Below are 6,784 nucleotides of genomic sequence, written 5' to 3'. Positions count from 1 at the left end.
AAGGATTTTTAAGTTACTCATATTATTTTAGAAGGATTTATCATCTCTCCGTGAGAATATCACAACCTTATTTTCAAATGTCAAATGTAAGTATATACTTTCTTTTTTTTTAACATTTGAGTATGTACTTCTGAATATTCTTGTGAAGGTTGCTTTAGACCTACTAAGATTCTTTCATTTTCAATCGACTTGTTTGCTTGATCGAGCAATTGATCATACTTAGCTTTCTTTTTAACATACTTGATTTTTTTGTTGTAAGACAATATTTTAATGATTTTAAATGGATTTAATTTTATTTGATAGGGATGTAAATTTGAGTTTATTTATAAAAAGAAAAAAAAATTGGTTGGGTTGTTAAATAGTTATAAAAATTAGTTTTAAGTGGCTGGATGAATAAAAGAAAGAAAAATTAATTTATTATTAAATAATATTATTAGGCTGAACTATGAATATATAATCTCTTATGAAGAGAATTGGGTTAACAGATAAAATATTTTTTTTTCTCAAAATACTCATTTACATAAGGGAAAAGAGAATATAAATCTGTCCGACACCTAAGCTTAGGTGTGCAACCTCTCACATACTAATTTTTTTAATATTTGTTAATTTTAATTAAATCACATGGTCCCCATGATTTTTATAGATTAACAAAACAATATGTGAGTGTTCCACACCTAAACTTAGCTACCTAACAGCCTTATATTCTCATCCCCTATACATAAATATAAAACCTTTATATATTCTCTTTTTCCATTCTTTCTAATCATAACACACTCTTATCGACCTTCTATCACCTCCATCGCCACTCTCCTTCTCCATCGCCTCCTTCGATCTTCACCACCGTCTCTCTTTTATAATGTTCTCACTTTCTAACTGTCACAATGCGCGGACACTATGTTTGTGAATAAGAATGGCCATAGATCGGGACTGCTTCCTTTATAGGACCTATGTAATAATTGTCTCATAAATTATTATGGAATTGAAAAGTCTAAGACCCGACTCCCAACTACCGCTACTAGGCTCTTTAAGAAATATATGAAATGACAGATGGATCGATTAACATTGAACTCATCTTATAGTGCATATTTTGTGTTTTTATAGGTATTGGATTCGATTTTTTAAAGTAACAAGTTTATGAGTATTTTCATTTGATGTTAAATACCGACTATTGTTAAAAAAGAATATGAGATTAAAAGAGTTATAATCATTTCAAATCATCTCAATAATTAAAATTTATAGAAAAACAACAACTAAAAGATCATTATATATATATATATATATAAAATTATTTCTCGCATAATATGCAGGTTAAACATATTAAATTTAATGATCTACTATCTAAGAATATATAATTATATATTGTAGAACTTATTTTTCATAAATAATTATTATACTTAAACTTATTAAATTATAATTATATCCAAAAAAAAGTTTAATAAAAAGATATATAACATCATTATTTGGATCTAATAGCTCTAATTAAAACTTAAACTTAATTTAAAGATACAATCTTTTTCAATTATGAATTAAGGTTTCTACTTTATTGCATATTAAAGATATATATATCTTATCAATTCATTTTTTTCCATCTAAAAAGGCTGTAAAAACCCAAAAAATCCAACTTATTTTACTCATTTGAATTTTTTTTTTTCTTGAAAAAATTCGAGAACATAGTTAACTTCCATACCTCAATTGTAGAGCTGTACTTGCCCAAAAACAATTGACTAGGCGATTTTAGATCAATTTTCATGCACTTTGGGTGTAATTGGGTGATGATAATTATCTAAAGTAGGGTGGATCTTAAAGTATATCTATAACAGCTCTAGATTTAATTGGACAGAAATTAAAGATTGGATGGGTTAGAATGGGCGATATACTTTAGAAGGAAAAAAAAAACCGTTGTGAGGAGTGGATAAGAAAATTTTCTGTTGAAGTTCTAAAGACAAATAAAAAGCTTTTGAAATAAATATAATATTTTTCTAATGATTAAATGATATACAGTATACATTATCATTTTATAGTTAAAGTCAATATTATAAAACTAAAAGTTAGGTATAACCTTTAATATTTCATAATTATGATTATATATTTACCATGTAATTTTATTTTTTTAAGTTTGAGTCTCATGCAACTTTGCTCGTAAGTCATATCATTTGAGTTTAAGCTTTTAGAACTACCTTTTTACTCGAACCCGTTTTGACCCGTCCCGTGTTAACCCATTTTCAAAATATCCGGGCCTATTTTGATCCGTCACTGGACCTAACCCGACCAGTAACATTAATTTTGCCACCTCTACTCAATTGTCGTAATTTCGCACTTTCACTCTACATCATGGGACGGAATATTTGACATATATCCAACCGTTTGTTCTTTTATTTTAATTGTAAACTTCTAAATATTTATATTACTCCAATAAACACAAAAAAGCAATATTGAATTCTAGGAAAAAAAATCTCTACCAAAGAAGCTAACATGCATTATATAATTTACACAACCATTTGTTTTTAAAAAGTTATTAATCAACTATTTAAAACAAATGTAACATTTACATAATACTTTTATCATACTCTTGTTTATATATCTTTGTCGACTTTACCCAAGATATATTGTACCTTTGATAAAAGGTTAAATTTGTTTATTTACTTAAAGTAATTAATTTTTATATCTCAACATTCTCCAAATTTGTTCCTAACAATAAAATACATAATGTAGTCAGGATGGATTACTTTTGGATAGTGATATTTACACTGAAGAAATTTATCCTTCTACGGAAATTACATCTAAAAGACCATATTGACCTCATTCAATCTTCCATTTCCCCACCCTTATTCTTTTTCCTTTTTAAAGTGCATAACATCACTCGTTACTCATTCCCTTTAAGGCATGAAATCATCGATTAGTAAACCCGCGTACGACTTTAATCACGTCAATCCAGTTCGATTCAATGTTAGTTCCCATTGTTCCACTTTATTTAATTGGGGAAAAAATCACAGAAATCGAACCATAAGCTTTTACTCATTGGTATATCACTACAAGAAATCAGCACCTTGGCGACAAGCTTAGCGACATTCTTTTTTCTGTTACTAACTTGCAACTAATTTAGCCACATTTTAGCGACGTCCACTTCAAATTGTCACAGTTGTGTTATAATTGTATCGCAAATTTTGCAACATCTCTGGGTTGTCACTAACTTTGTTAGAAATTTAGAGACAACATACACCATGTCGCTAACAATGTCGTTACTTTTTGCGATGTCCTAAAATCTATCACTAACCATGTCGTAAAACATGTTTCTAAATGTGTTGCTAAGGTTGAGACGTTCCCTAAGATGTCTCTGATTATGTCGCAAATTTTTAATCCTGTATATCCTAAGGAGTGACGTTAATTTTGAAATGCCCTAATGATTTTCAAAGATTTATATATATATATATATATATATCTTTGTCAATGATTATTGATAATTAATATATATTTATACCTTCATCGATAATTATTAATGATTAACATTGTGTTTTTCAAACAATTTGCTAGTTAAGTTTCAAATATACTTGGACATAAAATTTTCAATTGGAAATAAAAGTAAAACAAAACCCATGGCCCAAATTTTACAGCATAACTTTATAACCCCAAATCCCTCCTAAATTTTCATTTCGTTTATCTCGCACGCGGTATCCCCAAATCCCGACCTAATTTCTCTGATTCTTCTTTTTTAGATTTACTTCTTCTTCATAACCTAATCTCAGATTCGTTAATATATATAGATATATATATATATATATATATATGTATATGCATATGGATGTGTGTATATATACAGATCCCCAAATCGAGACCTAATTGTCCTATTTTTTTTTCCTTTTCAGATCTCTTCCTCTTCTTCATGACCTAATTTCAGATTCGTTTTGTACACAGGTATATATCTGTGTATATATGTGTGTGTGTGTGTAGATATATCCCTAAAATCGAGACCTAATTTCAGGTTCATCAATATTATATATATATATATATATATGTATATATGTGTGTGTGTGTGTGTGTCTATATATAGATAGAGATCCCTAAATCGAGACCTAATTGCTCTGTTTCTTTATATTCCAAATATGTTCCAGTTCTTCGTAACCTAATTTCAGGTTCCTTAATTTTGTACATATATATATATATATATACTTACAGTGATATTTATATAATTTATATATGTATTATTGTCGTATTTGGTTCAATATAATCATTTTTGAGTGTCTGAATGATCTATATTTGCCTTGTTTTTGTTTATAATGAGTCATTTGAGTGTTCTATTTTTCAAAGAAATTATATATATTCGTAGGTGGGTTTTTAACTAAGTGAATTATGTTGGTGTAGAAATAATGTCGGCTGCTCGTGAATTATATAAATATCACTTAGTTAATTTGATACATATGAGACATGAAAATGAGTGTGTAAATACATATATAAGTTATGATATTTTGTATTTAGGTTTATGTAATATAAAGTTCTCTATGTGTAGTTTTTTGGTTAGTAGAAACTATTTGATACTGGTAAATTTTTGTAAAAGCTAAAAATTTTTTTGAAATGCACATGGCAACGTAGCTTTTGACATCGCAAAAATCTGTGACATACATTATTATGTTGCAAATATTGTTCCCAATAATAGCAACATGATCCTAGATGTCACCAAAATTTGCAACTCTTTTATAGCGACGACAAACTAAACGTCACGAAGCATGTCGCTAGGTGTAAAAATGTTGCTAAACTTGTCGCTAAATATATCCCAAAAGTGAATTTTTTTTGTAGTGTATTTATTTATTTCTCTTATTGAACCACGGGAGAAAGGTACCCGCGCGTTACGGTAGTGATGGAGGTGATGGCGGGGTGATGATGTAATGGCGGTGACGGCGGTGGCGGTGATGAGGTGATCTACCTGACGGGCTCTGTCATTAGTCGTACGAGCTCCGCGCTTGGATTTTTAAAAATTCGTTGAAAGTACCACTCTAATGAAAGCGCATGAAACTTTAAGAACACCCATATAAGTTTTATAATTTATCGATGTACGGTTTTTTAGATAAAAGATTTTGAATAAATTAGAAGAACAAAATGATTGATGAAAGAGAAGGAAAAAATGAGTGGTTATATTTGAGGAACGAGAAAGGGTATTATAGTTATTTTACATAAATATAAAATAAATTGGAGGGGCATTTTAAGAATTTAAATGTTGAAACTTAAAATTTTAAACAGGTGTTATTTGCTTTATAATATGAGAAAAAGTACACGAGCGTTGTGGCGGTAAGATGTTGGGGGTGATAGATTATAGAATGTGATAAGTCATAAAGTGTGATAGCAATGCTTTAGCCGTACGAGATTCGCCCTCAGATTTATAAATTCGTTAAAAGTATATCGAATGACATGATCTATATTGAAAGAGCATGAAATTTTAAGAACACCCATACAATTTTTATAATTTATTGATATACGGTTTTTGAGATAAAACATTTTGAATGAATTAGAGGAATAAAATGATTTATGCAGGAAAGAGAAAAACAATGAATGGTTGAGATTAGAGGAGTGATAAAAAAAATGAGTAGTTGAGATTTAAAGGTATTATAGGTAATTAGGTAGAAATGTTTAAACTAGTAATAAAAAAAAAGAAGTAATTTAGGTAGTTCAAATCATCTTTTGAAATTTTAAAAAAGGACAAAATGCTTTATAACATATTATAGATACAGGTAGATTATTGAACCATAAGGTTACTTTATTCATTCCAATCATGCATGATATTAAACTTAATTGAGATTTAACTGAATTTGATGTTAATAAATACGAGAAAAAGGTACTCGTGCGTTGCGGTGGTGATGGAGGTGATGATGGGGTGGTGATGTAATGGCGGTGGCGGTGGTGATGATGTGGTGATCTACCTGACGAGATACTCCCTTAGCGGTACGGGCTCCGCCATAGGATTTAAAAATTCGTCGAAAGTATATCGAATGACCTCTCTAATGAAAGAGCATGAAATTTTAAGAATATCCATATAATTTTTTATAATTCATCGATATACGGTTTTTGAGATAAAAGATTTTGAATGAATTAGAATAATAAAATGATTTATGGAAGAGAGAAAAAATGAGTAGTCGAGATTTAAGTAGAGAGAAAGGGTATTATAGTTATTTTAGGTAAATATAGAAGAGATAAGAGAGACATTTTATGAAAGTAAATGTTGAAACTTAAAATAGGGTTTAGATGTATTGTACATCATGCATTAACATTTGTATATTGTTGAAATTGAAAGATGAAATCTTATTTGCTTTATAATATAGTATAGAATTATAGATAAATGTTGAAGTTTAAAATGTGGTTTAGATGTATTGTACATCATGCATTAACATTTGTATATTATTAAAATTGAAAGTTTGAAACCTTATTGTATAGATTATTGTGAATTTTCATTTGCATAGTTACAAAATAGACTAAAAAGCAGTACATGTTTACGGGGAATGTGATTGATGAATATTAAGCCCATATTAGATTGTTGATGGAGATATAATCGAGTGTTGGTATAAGACTATAAGTATGGTTGCTAGAAGGTATCGGAGACCGCGAATACAATGATAAAGACCGGCCACTGAGAAAAAGATTGGAAAAGATGGTACATTTGTTATCTCAACATGTATGATCGATGTATAAATTAGATGTATAAATTAGATGTATAAATTATGGATAAAGGAAACCATTAAGTGAAACCAAATTATACTCCAATTAAGTGAGGACCAAATTATACTCCAAAACGTCATAC

Source organism: Erigeron canadensis, chromosome 9, assembly GCF_010389155.1.
Source record: "Erigeron canadensis isolate Cc75 chromosome 9, C_canadensis_v1, whole genome shotgun sequence".
Taxonomy (NCBI): domain Eukaryota; kingdom Viridiplantae; phylum Streptophyta; class Magnoliopsida; order Asterales; family Asteraceae; genus Erigeron; species Erigeron canadensis.
Note: the sequence above shows the minus strand (reverse complement) of the source record.